This window comes from Saccopteryx leptura, chromosome 3 (assembly GCF_036850995.1).
Source record: "Saccopteryx leptura isolate mSacLep1 chromosome 3, mSacLep1_pri_phased_curated, whole genome shotgun sequence".
NCBI classification, from domain to species: Eukaryota; Metazoa; Chordata; class Mammalia; order Chiroptera; family Emballonuridae; genus Saccopteryx; species Saccopteryx leptura.
Genome location: NC_089505.1, coordinates 345,644,561 through 345,663,951, shown reverse-complemented (window position 1 = coordinate 345,663,951; position 19,391 = coordinate 345,644,561). Strand labels below are relative to the sequence as shown.

Below are 19,391 nucleotides of genomic sequence, written 5' to 3'. Positions count from 1 at the left end.
TGTGAGGCTCCCCATGTACTTAATTCATCATCAAATGGCCTCATTTCACAGACTTCAAAATGCCTATGGATACAAGGCACCCTGTATACTTAGCCCTACAAACTCAACTTAATTTTTTAACATGTCCTGGGCATCCTGAATGTTCTGAGATTACTGAAGTAAATAAGTCTCTTCTCACATAAAATTCAAATTTCAGTCATGTAAACAAGACCATAAACTAGTCATTAGAATAGAACATGTGTTTGAGGAAACATGATGAAGAAATAAATACATGGGGTGGGGAAGGAGTGGGAGGATTGTTTGGAGAGGATTATTAAGAAAATGGGATATTTGAGCACTGCCAGGGAAGAAAAACAAACAAGAGCACAGAGAATGAAATCTTCACCAAAAGGGATCACAAAGCAAACCATGTAGAGACTTTGAAAATGCAAAATGTAAAATGTGTTAAGGAAAGGCAATCATCAAAGCCCAGTAAGACAAGATTTGGAGTTTGCAACAAAATAATGCTTTATTTAAGGAAATGACTACAAGCCCAGAGACACAGGTAAGCTATGCTTAAAACCTGGCTACCTGCTGGCTTCTAAGGGATGGGTTTCTAGAAGGAAAATCATTAATCATGGCAACTAAGGGAGTCAGGGTCGTGGGCTCTACTAACAGGTGGCGGCCAAGGTAGGCAGTAGTTGATGTCAGCCATGGCATCATCTGACTGGTTTTGCAAGAATGTGGTTGGTAGGGGCTGAAACAAAACTGAGGTCAAGATGTTATCTTTAGTTTGACCGAAACTCTGTTCTCTTGATCAACAGACCTGAGGCTTTGGAGGTTGACCAGAACCCAGTTGTCCAGAGGGCTTAATGATTAAGGGAGTCGATGTGCAGTGTCCATAGGTGGAGGGATCTGATGGAAAGGAGGCCAGTGAGTCATGGTACTATTAGACTGGACAGAGCTGGCTTGAATGAAGGGAAAAAGTCATGTTAATGAAATGAAGTTCCTGCGTGGTTACATAAACAGCCAGTCATATGTGGGGCTCAGGCTGAGGACTGTGCCTTATCTTGCTAAAGAAAACTCATTGAAATGTTGCAAATGTATGTTCACAGTGAAATAAAGTTCCTACAGTGTCTAAGATAGAAAATATTTCCTTCCTTTGATTTAAAAAAAAAAGTTCACAGATAGCTGTTTTAAAATTTGAATTGAATACTTCCTTAGAAGTGTTTTTAAATTACATTATCTTATTTCTTGCCACATGTATCTTCTTTTCAATTTATTAATATTGCATCCTGGTTTTGGTGTTGAGTGTGACATCTTTCTTGTTTTATGTTTTCATTTTTCAAAGCCAAAAATAAGTTTAGTACTGCTCGCGGTTGTTTGGAATGTTGGAACTCTCTTCGAGTTGAATTTGCTTCCGTGAAACCATTTATAGTTTATTGCCTCAGCAATCCTTGTCACAGGAAGAATTAATTTCTTTGAAAGGTTATGGTTTGCAAAGATTCAAAATGATTGCTGCCTTGGCTATTTTAGTGTAATCTAAATATATATGCCAAAAATATATTTTGTAAATTACGGGATTTACAGTCTTGGTCAGCCACTGAAGGATACTCTGGTACTGAGATGATTTAAATTTTCTCATCTTGCCAAAGACATTAAGAGCGTTTTATAAAATAACTCAAATTATCGTTAACCCAGAAAGAACCTAATTTAACATTCTGCTTCAGATTTTTAAAGACGCATATATAATGTCACATGGCTGTGAGTCTGTGCAATTTAAATCACTCCTTAATCAGTTTTGCTAAAACCAGAATCCAAGGAAACAAGCACCACAAAGCTCATCTGCTTCACAGGATTCTCCCTCACACGGAGCTCCCTCTAAGGGCCAAATTAATTACTGCATCTCAAGTCCATCCAACACAGGACAGGGATGCCTACCTGCTCAAGCCCGTGATAACACTTTACATGCACTTCCCTTATCCTCACAGCAACGCCATGAGGTGGATAGGTCCTATTACCCTCCTCACTCAGGAGATAGGAACACGGAAGCATAAACATATAGCCAGATCTCACACAGCAACTCATACTAACATGAAGATTTAGACCCTAGGACTCTATAACTCTTAACTGCTCTTACTAGTGTCTTCTTAGCCATGATATTAATATAAAGATTAATGGCTTCAGTGCACACAAACCAACAAGGATTTGTTACATATGCATCAGGAAAAAATAAAGCATTTTCTTTGTTCAGAAATATATAGCCTAATGGAAGCAAAGGTTTCTGGGAGAAATGTAAATTTCTATACATTTTATGTGCTAGATGCTGTCTAGGTATTTTAATCTACATTATCCCTTTAGTCTTCCACATAATGCTGACAGATAAATATCGCTACCCTATTATGATAGTGATAACTGAAGGTAGAGAGCAAATGTCCGATGTCGTACAGTGAACAATGGAAGAATTGGGGATTCAAATCCAAATCCCAGTTTCAAGCCCATGATCTTTCCACTACAAACCGGGTGGGCTTTCCATGGTAAAGTTTTGTCTAGTGCTCAGTTTTTCTCCTTCTATCCCCAAATTTTCACTATATTAACTTATTTTAGAGCTATATGGGGGTCACTTATTTAACATAAAAAATCTAGGATATTTGCTTACAAAAATTCATCTGTAGTAGGCAGAATAATAACACCCCTCCGTCAAAGATGCCCATGTCCTAATCTCTGGAACCTGGGAGTATTTTACCTTATAAAGCAAATGGGAGTTTTTAGATGTAATTAAATTAAGAATCTTGAGATGGACACAATCTTGGATTATTTAGGTGGGCCATACATAATCACAAAGATTCACCCCAAATTATAATTGATAATAACCTAAATGTAAAATCTAAAATGATAAAACATCTAGAATAATGCATAGAAGAAAACATATGTGACCTTCGATTAGACAAAGATTTCTTAGATTCCCCACAAATAGCATGAGCCTTAACAAATTATTACAATCCATACATCAAAGGATTGCTAAATAAGTGCGTTGAATGAAAGAGGTCTGATAAAAACAAAAACAAAAAACATAGTTCATAGTATAAGCTTTCATTTGTATACAAGTTGAGGAAATGCAACATAATGCATGGTAACCAGAAAGCAGACCAGTAGGTGACTGGGGACCAGGGGAGGGGACAGGGAAGGACAGGAAGGAAGAACTACAATGGGCCATTAAGACATTTTTGGAAGTGATAGATATGTTCAGCATTTTTATCACAATTTTGAAATCACAGGTGTGTGTCATAGTGTCTATTTGTGTACTTAAATGTGAAGCTTATTGTATGTAAATTATGTCTCAGTAAAGGGGTAAGAAAAAGCAACCAGAGTTCCAGTAGTAACTACGAGAAGCATTCATCCCGAACTATTTGAAAGTTAAAGAATGCAACTGAGGCTGAGACTTCTATTCTTGCCATATCTTTGTCTAAGCTCTTTCCTTTTTAATTCTGTATTTTCTTAACACAAAAATAACAACTAGCATTCTGTTCCCCTGAGTTCTGTATTTCCAGTGCCAGATACATAGTTATCATCCAAAATGACAAAAAAAATTTTTTTTCATAACAGAACTTAGCTGTCCTGATAAACTGAGGAGTTGCTCTTCCATAAACCGGGATACAGTGCTGAGCACAAAAGATTTGCTTTCATGAAGAGTGCTGCTATCATGGAAGTTATAGTCTGCGTGAGAAAATAAACAGATAAATAGACACTATAATTTCAAGAAGTCCTTATTGCTATGAAGAAAATCCAGCAATTTAATGTGATAGAGGGACTGGAGAGGGACTAGCTGAGGTTGGGGGAGGGCAGAACAGGAAAGCCCTCATGAGGGGATGCTATTCAACCCAACTCCTGAGTGAGAAAATGTGAGGCAGAATATTCCAGGTACATGAAAGAGCAAATACAAAATTCCTGCGAATGGGATGTGCTTAGGCAATCCAAGGACAGAAAGAGGACCGCTATCATTAGAGCCAAGAAAGGGAGGGAGAGGAGTGAAGTCATTGTCACTGCTAATTTTTAGTACAACGCTGTGCTGATGTGTCCCAGTTGAGATTTGATAAGATTCTGGTGAGACCAATTACCTTCTTGATAGAGAGGAAAAGGTGAGTGTTGGGCAGGTAAAATATATTATGCTCACTTTGTTAAAGATGGCGCTGCCCACGTGGAGGCTGTTGCCCAGGTGATATTAATGTGTGTCTCTCTGTGGGCTGTGGGCAGGCAGAATCCTTGTAGCCTGGGGCTTGGTTTGGGGATTAAGCCTTTCCCACCTATTTTGATGTGGGGTGGTACAATCCAATCATGCCTCAGAGAAGTGACTTTGTATTAGAGACTTCCCTATTTTGTATATTGGATTAAAGGTTTGGATTTCTACACTATAAAATAGGGGCAGAACGGGAGCTTGCACTCTTGGTTCCTGAGATTATCATTAGAGGAGAGCTCAGAAAGAGGCCATGTGGCCAGGAGAAGCAGCCAAGATGGCGGAGTGTTGAGTGAGAAGCCAGTTTGGGCAGTTTGTGCAGGGAGAAGGAAGGAGATGGGGAACAGAGGTGAATAAGTCTGGTGAGCTAGAAACCTTTGATTCTAGGAAACTCGGATAAGTCAGTAGCTTTGTGAGCACTGAATGTGAGTGGGTTTTGGATCCCAGTGTGTGTTTTTTACTTGCCCGCTGGGCGCAAGCTAGAATTAAAGATGGTGGCCCACCAGTTTGTGGCTCCGTTGTTTCTTTACCGACTGTCCGAATCCAATGTGAACCTGCATGGGCCGGGCTGCTTTGATAGTGACAGCCCTGGATACTGGCTTTACAGTGGCATTTGGGGAGTTAGTCTTATTAGCAATACTAATACTGTAAGTTTTTTGAGTGCGGATATTGGGGGTCTTTGGTTTATTCATCACCAGTACCTGGCTCATAGTAGTCCTTTGATTAATGGTGATTAAATTATGAAATTAAAAATCATTTCTGAAGTAGACATTCTAATTTTATATCATAACTTGGGGGCCACATACTTCATTTCTCCTGTTTAAAAATCTTACATTGAGTTTCTTTTTTTATGCTAGATACTGTGCAAAGAATTAGAGATACAAAGAGAGGAGCCTCTCCTATTCACAAAGAGTTTGTTGTCTAACTCATTTGTTAGCACTGTTTACATAATAATTTTAGTTTAAAAATTTTATATGACTATAAACATCATTGAACCAGTTATTCAGTGGAAAGCCAGAGGCCTGGGCTACTGTTGGGCAGATAAAATGTATTATGCTCACTTTGTTAAAGATAACAAGAGGAGGCCATCGCCCAAGTGATATTAATGTGTGTTGGGGGTGGGCTAAAGGCAGGCAGAATCCTTGTAGCCTGGGGCTTGGTTTTGGGATTAAGCCTTTCCTACCCTTTTTGATGTGGGGTGGTACAATCCAATCATGCTTCAGAGAAGTGACTTTACTGGAGACTTCCCTATTTTGTATATTGGATTAGAGGTTGTGAAGCTACAGTATAAAATGGGGGTAGAACGGAGCTTGCCCTCTTGGTTCCTGGGATGACTAGCATGAGAGAGTAGAGCCAGCAGCAGAAGGAGGCCACGTGGAGGAGGCCAGGAAAAGCAGCCAAGATGGCGGAGTGCTGAGTGAGATGCCAGTTTGTACAGTTTGTATCTGGGATAAGGAAGGAGATGGGGAACTGAGGAGAATAAGGCTGGTGTTGGGCAGATAAAATGTATTATGCTCACTTTGTTAAAAATAGGCGCTGCCCACGTGAGGCTGTCGCCTAGGATATATTAATGTGTGTGAGAATCCTTGTAGCCTGGGGCTTGGTTTTGGGATTAAGCCTTTCCCACCCTTTTTTGATGTGGGGTGGTACAATCCAATCATGCCTCAGAGAAGTGACTTTGTATTAGAGACTTCCCTATTTTGTATATTGGATTAAGAGTTTGGATTTCTATACTATAAAATAGGGAAGGAGCGGGAGCTTGCACTCTTGGTTCCTGGGAGAGAGCAGAGAAGAGCAGAGAAAGGCCACATAGAGGAGGCCAGGAGAAGCAGCCAAGATGGCGGAGTGCTGAGTGAGATGCCAGTTTGTGTAGAGTTTGTATTTGGGATAAGGAAGGAGATGGGGAACAGAGGAGAATAAGGCTGGTGAGCTAGAAACCTTTGATTCTAGGAAACTCGGATAAGTCAGTGGCTTTGTGAGCACTGAATGTGATTGGGTTTTGGAGCCCAGTGTGTGTTTTTACTTGCCCGCCGGGTGCAAGCTAGAATTAAAGACTATGGCCCATCAGTTTTTTGGCTCCATTGTTTCTTTACCTACTGTCTGAATCCAATGCGAACCTGCATGAGCCGGGCGGCTGCTGTGATAGTGGCCCTGGCCGTGGCTCCTGGCTTTATATTTGGCGTAGTCTGTGGCAGGATTCGATACAGATCGGCAAGGAGCCTTTGAGTGGTGGAGTAGAGGACTGGCTAGTGTTAGGGTTCCCCATGGCTGTCCTTTTGGGGATCGTAGGCTGGCTGACTTTTACAGCCATGTGTGAGGAAACCAAGAGCTCTGTGGAAGAGGCTGCCCGGGACCTGCCAACCGAGCAGTGGAAGGAGCTGGAGCAAACGTGGGAGAAACAGATGCTGACCCTGGAGCTGGAGGAAGCGCTGGAGGAGGAGGCTGACCAGGTTTGCGAGATTCGCCTGGAAATGGAGCAAACGCTGGAGGAGGATTCAGGGGTTCGTGAGTTGCAGCTTGCCCTGGATGTTGCGGAGAGCCAGCAGCGGCAGGAGGCCCGGGCTGAGGCTGAGGCTGAAGCTGAGGCCGGGTCCGGAGCTCCAAGGTCTGCGGAGCAGAAGGCGGCGGCAGCCCGGGGCTTGAGCCTGGCAGTGGGAGCTGATATTTCCAGTTCCTCTTTGGAGGATGAGGAGAATCGGGCTGGAGTTGCAATCCACAGTCTCCATAAGATGAGAGCCCAGCTGGAAGGAGCACCTACTATGGCCCCAGTAGGTCTGCGATTTTGGGACATAGGGCTGAACATGCTCACCGGAGCAGAGATGGAAATGCTGACTGCCATTGCCACGTGCTCCTCTTTGGGACAGTGTAAGACCTGCCAGGATGGCAGGGATGAGGGGGGTGGCTGATGCCCCATGTGCTTGGACTGATTTCCTGGATTACGACCGGAGTGGGCATTGGCTCCTTTGTTGGATGGACTTACGGATTATGGATTTTGGACAATGTGAAATACCCTGATGGGGGTGAGGGGTGGCTTTCCTAGAAGCACTCCCCTGCCCCGGGAAGTTTTTCCCGTGGCTAGAAAGAAGGCCGAGGACATTTTGCACTAAGTGCTGAGAGACTGGTGAAATGTACCTTTGTAATTGTTGAAACTGTATGATTTTTGCTGTTGTAATCTGTGTAATGTTCTAATTTCCTTGCACAGGGATGCTGGTGATGTAAATTGTGAGTAGTAAAGTGAGCATAGGGGTGGATTGTTGGGCAGATAAAATGTATTATGCTCACTTTGTTAAAGATGACACGAGGAGGCCATCGCCCAGGTGATATTAATGTGTGTTGGGGGTGGGCTAAAGGCAGGCAGAATCCTTGTAGCTTGGGACTTGGTTTTGGGATTAAGCCTTTCCTACCCTTTTTGATGTGGGGCGGTACAATCCAATCATGCCTCAGAGAAGTGACTCTACTGGAGACTTCCCTATTTTGTATATTGGATTAGAGGTTGTGAAGCTACAGTATAAAATGGGGGTAGAACAGAGCTTGCCCTCTTGGTTCCTGGGATGACTAGCATGAGAGAGTAGAGCCAGCAGCAGAAGGAGGCCACGTGGAGGAGGCCAGGAAAAGCAGCCAAGATGGTGGAGTGCTGAGTGAGATGCCAGTTTGTACAGTTTGTATCTGGGATAAGGAAGGAGATGGGGGACTGAGGAGAATAAGGCTGGTGAGCTAGAAACCTTTGATCCTAGGAAACTCGGATAAGTCAGTGGCTTTGTGAGCACTGAATGTGAGTGGGTTTTGGAGCCCAGTGTGTATTTTTACTTGCCCACCAGGTGCAAGCTAGAATTAAAGAAGATGGCCTGTCAGCTTTTGGCTCCATTGTTTCTTTACCGACTGTCCGAATCCAATGCGAACCTGCATAGGCCAGAAGACTGCTGTGATAGCGGCCATGGCCGTGGCTCCTGGCTTTACAACTACCATCACAGCTGCCCAGTCCATGCAGGTTCACATTGGATTCGGACAGTCGGTAAAGAAACAATGGAGCCAAGAACAGGTGGGCCATTATTTTTAATTCTAGCTTGTACCCGACAGGCAAGTAAAAACACACACTGGGCTCCAAAACCCACTCACATTCAGTGCTCACAAAGCTACTGACTTATCTGAGTTTCCTAGAAACAAAGGTTTCTAGCTCACCAGACTTATTCACCTCTGTTCCCCATCTCCTTCCTTCTCCAGCATCAAACTGCACAAACTGGCCTGTCACTCAACACTCTGCCATCTTGGCTGCTTCTCCTGGCCTCCTCCACGTGGCCTCCTTCTGCTCTCTGCTCTACTCTCTCCTCTAATGATAATCTCAGGAACCAAGAGGGCAAGCTCCCGTTCTGCCCCTATTTTATAGTGTAGATTCAAAATCTTTAATCCAATATACAAAATAGGGAAGTCTCTAATACAAAGTCACTTCTCTGAGGCATGATTGGATTGTACCACCCCACATCAAAATAGGTGGGAAAGGCTTAATCCCCAAACCAAGCCCTAGGCTACAAGGATTATGCCTGCCGACAGCCCACCCCCAACACACATTAATATCACCTGGGCGACAGCTTCCACAAGGGCAGTGTCATCTCCAACAAAGTGAGCATAATACATTCCATCTGCCCGACATTCAGGGAGTATAAAACATTATTCTGATATGAAAAAGGCACTTTGATGAATTACAAAAGGGTGTAATATCCGTGTAATAACTGGTGTAATAGCCATATCCTCCCTAATTCTGAAAAGGCAGAAACCGAGGGAGAGGAACTGAAAACACGAGGCTAGTGTGTTTCAAAAGAAAATTTTATTTTAAAAGCTCTTGGGGGCAAGTGTTCTGAGACCAGCAAAAGGTCAAGAGTGTCAGACCTGGGTCTCAGTCGCGGACTAAGACCAGCAAAAGGGTGTCAGCCCTTATAGCTATGGGAGAAAGCGGATAGGTAGAGGGGTTACTGCGGGCACTTGGACCTACTTAGATTGGCATGTCAGGGTTGGTTGCCTTGGTTACAGACTGTCTCCTTTCCCCAGCCCTCAGGCCCCTCATGGTGGCCTTGTCTCAAGGACATTTTTCAGAACCCGCCCAGGGTGGGGGCAGTTGCTGAAGGGAAGGGGGAAGTAGAGCGAGGGAAAATGTTTACTGAAAAAGTTGCTGGGAGTTTGGTGAGGGGAATTTGAGTTTTACAGGAGCCAATTTAACCCTAATAAATTCAAGATTGAATTTTGGCCATTATTTAAACATTTCCCACAGGACTGTACACTCAACAGTTCTCATTGCTGCACTCACAAACAAAATTCATTTCCAACCGTAGATGGGCTGACAGCTAACTGCAAAACTAGAAGAGTTATTTTTTTTTAAATATAAGTCAGTACAGAATGTGATGATTTCACTGTAAAATAAATTCGGACACTCATCAGAGTTCTGTGGGGTTATTTTGTTTTTTGCTTTTAGTTTGTGTGCAGCTGTTCTGACCACCCTCATGGAGTGATTTTGAAATTCACTTTAATCCTTGCCTATTTATAGGGTCAGAGAAAGAACAAAATTCTATGTACTGAAAAATAGCTAAGGCTTCAAAGAGGTTGAGTATATGAACAATATCTCAAGATAGTGACATAAGTAGAAGAAGGAGAAAAAATTATATTAAAATCTCAGGTAATAGGCATTTGTGTCCATGATGGTTTTCTTTTTAAAATATTTTTAAATATCATATTCAATGGAATAGCATACCACTTTCCAACAGATTGAAAGAGTTTTTGCAGATGTAGGGCAGAGTGCTACAACCTAAGGGAAACATTTGTAATATGAAGAAAAAGCCATAAAAATGTACATGCCATTTCATCTAAAAATTCTTTCAGAGCTTTATCTTTTAATGCTTTTCAAACTTATCCACCAAAGAAACTTTGATGATGCATTTGATTTTCTCTCTTCCCCACATACCTTTCCACCTACCTCTCCTGCTAGCCTCCCCTCTTTCAAAGTGGCCTGCTGACACCTCAAAATATCATTAAATTTTTAGTTTTATATGTTAAATGAGAGGAAGGCAGACAGTGAGACTTACTCCCGCATGCTTCCTGACTGGGATACACCTGGTAACCCTGTCTAGGGCTGATGCTCAAATCAACTGAGCTATATTTAGCACCTGAGGCTGACCTTCTCGGACCAGCCGAGCTATTCTCAACACCCAAGGGCCAACACTTGAACTAATCAAGCCTCTGGCAACAGGAGGAGAAGAGGAAGAGAAAAGGAAGAGGGAGGGGGAAAGAAGCAGATGATCACTTCTCTTGTGTACCCTGACTGGGAATCAAACCCAGGGCATCTATACTCTGAGGCAATGCTCTACCACAGAGCCAACCAGCCAGGGCCTTCTATTTTAAATGTATGCATTTTAAAAATTCTCTACTACAAAACTTATATATATTAAACATAAAAACATTAAATGTATTCTATGGTTGTGAAATAAGGACACCTGGGGAAATGCAGCCCTATTTGATTAGAAGTAGAATAAGCAGAATACACTTAGGCAAGTGCACAAAAGACATGCCAACAAAGATGGAAATGGAGTGCTCTTGGAATCAAGACAAATTTCAAACAATGCAAATCTGCCAAAATAGAAGACTGGTCCAGTAAATTATCATATTATGGAATAATATACTCCTGTTAAAAACTTTTGAAGCTCTGGCCAGGTGGTTCAGTGGATAGAGCATCATCCTGGTGAGCCTAGGTTCATGAGTTCAATCCTCCCTCAGGACATAGACAAGAAGCAATCAATGAGTGCACAACTCAGTAGAACACAAGTTGATGCTTCTCTTTCTCTCTCTTCTTCCCTTCTCTCACTTCTCCTCCTCTCTCTTTCTCTCTCTCTCTTCCATCCTCTCCCTTTCTCTCAAATCAGTGGAAAAATATAAAACAAGCAAACTTTAGTGAAAATATATATTAACAAAAATAGGTAAATGATCATTACACAGTGCCTACATAAAAAATAAAATAAAACAATTTAGAGAACTGATTCTATTTTTTTAATATATATGCCTGCATGTGTTTGTCTGTGTATCTCCCCAATCAAAAAATACATATTAATTTTTACTGTATTTATTGGGGTGACACTGGTTAACAAAATTATACAGATTTCAAGTGCAAAATTCCACAGCACATCATCTGTACACTGTATTGTGTGTTCACCACCGCAAGTCAGTCACCATTCATCACCATTTATCACCCCTATTTCCTCTTCCACCAACCCCCCCAAGCTCCCTATCAATCACCATACTGTGGTCTGTGTTCAACTGTTTTTTCTTTTTGTCCCCAATCCGTCTCCCTCCCCAGCCCAGCCTCTCCCTACCCCCCACCGTTGTGAGCCTGCTCTCTATCTATGAGTCTGTTACTATTTTGCTTGTTAGTTCATTTTGCTCATTAGATTTCACATATAAGTGAAATTATATGGTACTTGTCTTTCTCTGACTGGCTTATTTCACTTAGCATAATGTTTTCTAGGTATTTTATTCCCATTAAAATATTACAGGGAAACCTATATCGAGAGAAAGCCAAACGTCTTAAAGTACTGTATTTTAATATGGTAGAAGACATAGTCAAGGTAACAAACTGATAACTGCTTATCAATACACTTCTGTATTTTTAAAATATGCATGAATAATTTGTATAATTTTTATTGGGACACTGCATATATTATTGCAAGGATATAAATATGGACACAAAATATGATCAATAGCTATCTTTTTAGTGTGTTATAATGGGTACATTTCACTGATGATCTCTTTTTTATTGTTTTCTGACTATTTCTAGAAAGAATATAAATTACAAAAACATACATGACCTGACCTGTGGTGGCACAGTGGATAAAAGCGTCGACCTGGAAATGCTGAGGTCGCCGGTTCGAAACCCTGGGTTTGCCTGGTCAAGGCACATATTGGAGTTGATGCTTCCAGCTCCTCCCCCCTTCTCTCTCTCTCTGTCTCTCTCTCTCCCTCTCTCTCTTCTCTCTAAAAATGAATAAAAAAAACAACAACATACATTACACATGTAAATGAGAATAAAAATGTGTACTATTCATATTGATAACACATTGCTAAATGTTGACTAACCTCAATGTTGTTTTAAAATTCTATAAGAATATAGAACAACAATATCAAGTAAATTATACTCATACCAGCATTTCAGTTTCAAATCTTTATACAGAGCACCTCAATCAGTCAAGAACTTAATCCCACCTTGATTTCTCTCTTCCTGTTAGTTTTGTAGAAACCCTAGCATATCACAGGTTTCTAGCAGGTGTTATCTATCACTAATTAACCATTTGAATCTAGGTTCTAAAGAAGTATACCCTCTCCCCAGGTGTACCAGTCACCTGCCTACTTTCTTGTTACTGTGAACAATGATGTTCGGACATATAAATCATGTAGCACTGTGGCTAACAGAATTTGAGCACACTCAGATATATTTTTTATTTATTTTAAAGTATAAATATATACATAAATTAACCAATACACTGTATTAATATACTACATATCATTTCTAAGCATGTTCCTCTTTCATTTATTCAGTGTAGCAGCCAAAGGGATTCTTTTAAAACATAAATCAGATATCACTAGAAACTCCAATGATTCTCTATCTCACTTAGAATAAAAGCCTAAATCAGGGGTCCCCAAACTACAGCCCACGGGCCGCATGTGGCCCCCTGAGGCCATTTATCCTACCCCCTCCGGACTTTGGAGGGGGCACCTCTTCATTGGTGGTCAGTGAGAGGAGCATAGTTCCCATTGAAATACTGGGCAGTTTGTTGATTTAAATTTACTTGTTCTTTATTTTAAATACTGTATTTGTTCCCATTTTGTTTTTTTTACTTTAAAATAAGATATGTGCAGTGTGCATAGGGATTTGTTCATAGATGTGTGCAGTGTGCATAGGGATTTGTTCATAGTTTTTTTTATAGTCCGGCCCTCCAATGGTCTGAGGGACAGTGAACTGGCCCCCTGTGTAAAAAGTTTGGGGGCCCCTGGCCTAAATCTTTTAAATAATCCTGTTGGCCTTTCTCAGTCTGGCCCCCACCTCCTGGTCCCCTTCACTCACTCCATTCAAGGCCCACTGGCTATTCCGTGAGTACACAGGCATATTTCTGACTCAAGGCCATGGCATGGAATATTAGAGCCAGAGCAGGGTGAAAGGGCATTCACGTGGAGAGTAAGGGAGTAGTAGCCTGGTGGGATCAAAGTAAATATCATGAAGTAATGGGACAAATGGGTATTGTGCGACATCCAATAGGATGCAGTGAGAACAGCATCACTATAGTAATATTCTTACCAAAGGTGCAAAACCTGAGGATCAGATCTAATATAATCTGACCCAACCTAATCTAATCATGAGGAAATATTAGACACACTAAACTGAGAAGCAGGCTGTAAACTAGTTTTCCTGTAATCTTCAAAAGCTCAAAGTCATGAAATTTAAGAAAATATGTAAGACCGTCCTCCAAACTGAAGAAATCTAAAGAGACATGTAAACTAAATTATTGGATTTAGTAGGAGTCTGACCTTGATCTTTTTCACTATAAAAACATTATTGGGACAACTGGTGAAACTTGATTGGGTTTTGAGGATTAGCTGGTAGAATTGTGTCAATATTAAATTCCTGTTTCTGGTGATTGTATTGTGGTAACATAGGAGAATGCCTTGTTTGTAGTAAATATACAATAAATATATTTGAGGTAAGAGAGCAACAGGTAACCAGGTTTCTTTCATATACTTGCAACATTTCTGTAAGTTTGTGATCCTTTAAAATATTTAAAAGATTACTGAAAAAACAAATGCAATTAAGGTCATGTCACTCCTTTTCTTAGAAATCATTTCACACCTCTCGTCACCCTCAGAATACAGTGGCTGTATAATCAGGCTGTTGACAACAGGTCACCATGTCTTCAGTTCTCAGAATGCGCCGCGGCCTTTCCTATCACAGAGTCTCATCCCTTGCTGCTCCCTTTTCCAGAGACACGTTTTCTCTGCTTATTGCAGAGCTTCAAGTGCCTGCCTTAAATGCACCTCTCTAGTCTAGGTATGGTTCTCCTGCTGCCTGCTCACATGGGCTCTATATTCATCCTTCGCAGGACTTTTCATGATTGTAATTGTAACTGTGACGAAACCTTCTTTTCTGTAATCTGGGTTTTTATTTTGATTTTTTTTCTTTGACTCAAACTGGCCTCACCCAGTGCCCTGACTCACTCACCTTCCTCTCTCTTGCTTAATCATTAAGCCCTCAGGAAAGTGGGTTCTGGTCAGCATCCAGTAGTCTTAGGAACAAGGACCTGGGACTACAGAGACAGAGTTTTCAATCAAACTAAAGACATATATTAGCATTGGTTGTGTTTTAGCTCCAGATCCAGGAAAGCAGAACTATATCCCCCACTAAACAAATCCTTGCAAAGTCGGACAGAACAAATCCATGGCTGAGATCAAGACTAGATATGATGATCAATTGCTCCCTAACTCCTTTAGTCACCATGACTAATGATTTTTCCCCTCTACATAATTCATCCTCTGGAAGCCATCAGGGGAGTCAGGTCTTTGAGGACTAGCTACCTGTGACTCTGGGCATGATGCCATCTCCTAAATAAATCCTTAGTTTCTTGGCTGCAAACACCTGTTTCTGTCTTCTTGGGCTTTGATGAGTGCAGGTAAATGGACCCCTTCCGACAAGTAACATAATTAATTGTTTGCTCAACATATAATTTTTCCTTTAATAAGCTACGTGAGTTCTGGGACCTTTCTTATCCTATTAGAGCTTCTCTTGGATATTGCATGGTACATAGATAAATATTAGATAAACAGTAGATAATATTAAATGTATTAAAATTCAGGGCATTCTTTTGAAGTGGATATTGCTCCACATTTTAATTTTGACTATGAAGATAGTGAAGCTCAGAAAGATTGAGTCCAAAGTCAAGTCATGTAGTTAATAAGTGAAAAATCACAGTTAAAACGCAAGTGATTTTGGCTCCAAAACACATGCCCTTAAATGTTAACTTCAAACAATTGAGCCAAGATTGGTAATTCTAGAACCTAAGTTTGTGGGCAACCCAGCAGGAAAGGGTAGAAAGGGTATCCAGAGTCACAGGTCCTGGTCCCATAGCACACAATGAGTGACATCTTTTCACCCTCTGGGTTCCCTTCTCACACATTTCTGTTTCAAGAAGCTCTCAGACAATGGAAACTTAGATTCTACACTCTCATCTTCTCAATGACTTCAGCCATGTTATCTCCCTAGGAGAGAATGTTTTCTAAGGAAGTACTGCTGTTCCATAGCTAGAAAATCAACAAGATTGTGTTCTTCAGCCTAAAATAGAAGTTAACAAGGCCTTATTGACTACCTGGAAAACCTGATCGGTTATGACTGTCTTAACCTTTTGTGACACTGAGAGAGAGTGTGCCATATAAATTAAAACGTAGATGTCGTAGATATTGCTACTAAAGACCTGAGAGATAACCTATGCAAACTTTAAACCCAATGCTAAAATTGTCTTTCTTTTTTTTTTTTTTTTTGTATTTTTCTGAAGTTAGAAGCAGGGTGGTAGTAAGACAGATTCCCGCATGCGCCTGACCAGGATCCACCCAGCATGCCCACCAGGGGGTGATACTCTGCCCATTTGAGGTGTTGCTCCATTGTAGCCAGAGCCATTTTTGTGACTGAGGCGGAGGCCATGGAGCCGTCCTCAGCTCCTGGAGCCAACTTTGCTCCAATGGAGCCTTGGCTGTGGGAGGGAAAGAGGGGACGGAAATGGGGAAGGGTGGAGAGATAGAGGGGACGGAAACAGGGAAGGGTGGAGAAGCAGATGGGCGCTTCTCCTATGTGCCCTGACTGGGAATCGAACCTGGGACTTCCACACACTGGGCCGATGCTCTACCCAATGCTAAAATCTTTATGTACTTGCCTTTTATTTATTTTTAATTAAGTGAGGGCAGGGGATACAGAGAGACTCCCACATATGCCCTATTGCCAGGCAAGCCTCCTATGAGATGATACTCTGTCCACCTGGGGTGTTGCTCCATTGCTCAGCAACAGAGCTATTTTTAGCACCTGATGCGAGAGGCCAGGGAGCCATCCTTAGCCACTGGGGCCAACTGGCTGGTCAATTGAGCCATGGCTGTGGGAGTGTGGAAAGAGGGGAAGGAAATGGGGAGAAACAGATGGTCACTTCTCTGTGAGCCCTGATGGGAATGAACTGGAACATCCACAAGCCCAGCCAATGCTCTACCACTGAGCCAATCAGTCATGGAATGCTTGCCATTTAAAACAGAGTTCCACCATAATTTAGCCAGTCCAAGTAATTTTTTTTTTTGTATTTTTCCTTAGCTGGAAACAGGGAGGCAGTCAGACAGACTCCCGCATGCGCCCAACAGGGATCCACCCGGCATGCCCATCAGGGGTCGATGCTCTGCCCTTCTGGGGCATCGCTCTGTTGCATCCAGAGCCATCCTAGTGCCTGAGGCAGAGGCCACAGAGCCATCCCCAGCGCCCGAGCCATCTTTGCTCCAATGGAGCCTTGGCTGCGGGAGGGGAAGAGAGAGACAGAGAGGAAAGAGAGGAGGAGGGATGGAGAAGCAAATGGGCGCTTCTCCTGTGTGCCCTGGCCGGGAATCAAACCCGGGACTCCTGCACATCAGGCCGACGCTCTACCACTGAGCCAACCGGCCAGGGCCTAGTCCAAGTAATTTTGAAGATCTCTTTGGAAAGAGTTGGGATCCAGGGATAATTAAAGAGGCATATGAGAAAGCAGTACTTCAAGGCTACAAGAGGAATAGCTGCCCAGTGACTCTAGATGAAGGTCATTTTCCATTCATCTATTGGCCCATTTACCTATTTCATCTTGCACTTCTATCCTAGTGCCTTGGAAGCCCCCAAGAATTTCATATATTCTTACACATGTGTGTGCATGCAGGTGCACATGTTCACACACACACTCAAACACACACACACATGCATATGATAACCCTAGAAGTTAGTAGCAAGTGGAGGGTTTGGCTTATCTGCCAGATTATTGGTAAACATAAGTATGTGGAAAAAATACTGATAACTCATTTAAAGTTACATATGAATAATGTAGTATAATAAACATCTACCTTAATAGAAGGCATAATTGTAGAGACCTTTGCAAGTAATTTGCAAAAAAATATTAAGTTCAAAATAACCTTATGCGCAATATGACGGCATAGGTAAACATAGCACTCAAATCCTCCTACAACCACATCAGAATTACAGCTAACGTACAGAACAACCATCATTCAGAACTTCCTGAAATCTGGCTGAATGGAAGTCCTACAACTAGGGAATTAAAGAAGAAGACCCAGGGAGACTGGGCCGACTCCTGCACAGCAGCTTCTCCACTGTGCTTGCAGCTGGTCCTCGCAGCCGACCAGCCTGGAGGTCAGTACCTCCCAGTGACACAAACAGCAATCAAGGCTAAACTACAACAGGGCAGTGCACACAGCCCACACAGGGGTGCACCCAGAGCGCCCAGCTGGCGTGACTGGGGAAGCTATGCCACTGGGCCCTACAGGACACCTACTACACAAGGCCACTGTATCAAGTCTGGGAGACACAGCAGCCCTCCGTAATATGTAGAAACAAACATAGGAAAGCAGCCAAAATTGAGAGACAAAGAAACATATTCCAAATGAAAAAACAGAAAAAAAATCTCCAGAAAAAGAACTAAATGAAATAGATGCAAGCAAACTAACAGATACAGAGTTCAAAACAATGATTATAAGGATGCTCAAGGAACTTAGTGAAAAAATAGAAGTCATAAGAAAAGAACCAGTCAGAAATGAAGCATACACTAACTGAAATGAAGACTACATTACAGGGAATCAACAGTACAGTAGATGAAGCTGAGAATCAAATCAGCAATTTGAAATATAAGGAAGCATAAAACACCCATTCAGAACAACAACAACTAAAAATATCCAAAAGAAGTGAGGATAGTGTAAGGAGCCTCTGGGACAGCTTCAAGTGTCCCAACATTTGTATCATGGGAGTGCCAGAAGGAGAAGAGGGAGAGCTAGAAATGGAAAAATACTTGAAAAACAATGGCAGGAAACTTCCCTAACCTGGTGAAGAAAATAGATGTACAAGTTCAGGAAACACAGAGAGTTCCAAACCCAAAGAGGCCCACACCAAAACACACTGTGATTAAAATGCAAAAGGTTAAAGACAAAGCGAAAATCTTAAAAGCAGCAAGAGAAAAGCAGTTAGTTACCTGCAAAGGAGTTCTCATAAGACTGTCAGCTGATTTCTCAACAGAAACTTTGCAGGCCAGAAGGAAGTGGCAAGAAATATTCAAAGTGATGAACAGCAAGGACCTACAACCAAGATTACTCTACCCAGCAAAGCTACCTTTTAGAATCAAAGAACATATAAAGAGCTTCCCGGACAAAGAAAAAGCTAAAGGAGTTCATCACCACCAAACCAGTATTACATGAAATGTTACAGCCTTCTTTAAGAAGAAGATAAAGGCCCTGGCTGGTTGGCTCAGTGGTAGAGTGTCGGCCTGGCGTGCGGAACTCAGGGGTTTGATTCCCAGCCAGGGCACACAGGAGAAGCGCCCATCTGCTTCTCCACCCCTCCCCCTCTCCTTCCTCTCTGTCTCTCTCTTCCCCTCCCGCAGCGAGGCTCCATTGGAGCAAAGATGGCCCGGGCACTGGGGATGGCTCATTGGCCTCTGCCCCAGGCACTAGAGTGGCTCTGGTCGCGACAGAGCGACGCTCTGGAGGGGCAGAGCATCGCCCCCTGGTGGGAAGAGCGTTGCCCCCTGGTGGGAGTGCTGGGTGGATCCCGGTCGGGCGCATGCGGGAGTCTGTCTGTCTCTCCCCGTTTCCAGCTTCAGAAAAATACAAAAAAATAAAAAATAAAAAAAAGAAGAAAAAAAGATAAAAATATGAACAATAAAATGGCAATAAATACATACCTATCAACAATTGAATCTAAAAAACAAAATAAATGAACAAGCAGAACAGAAACAGACTTGGATACAGACAACATTTTGATGGTTGCCAGAAGGGAGGGGGTTGGGTGGTGAGTATAAAAGGTGAAGGGATTAAGAAGTACACATTGGTTGTTCCAGGCTAGTCCTGGGGAGACAGCACAGGGAACCGAGTCAATGAT

General features: G+C 42.2%; 1 non-coding gene across 1 annotated transcript; it reads right to left on the bottom strand.

Annotated features, from left to right (window-relative positions):
• Positions 1 to 16,853: 16,853 nt before the first annotated feature.
• On the bottom strand, positions 16,854 to 16,929 carry TRNAI-GAU (transfer RNA isoleucine (anticodon GAU)). The gene has a single exon. It is a non-coding gene; the product is annotated as a tRNA-Ile (tRNA).
• Between the last annotated feature and the right edge of the window lie 2,462 nt (positions 16,930 to 19,391).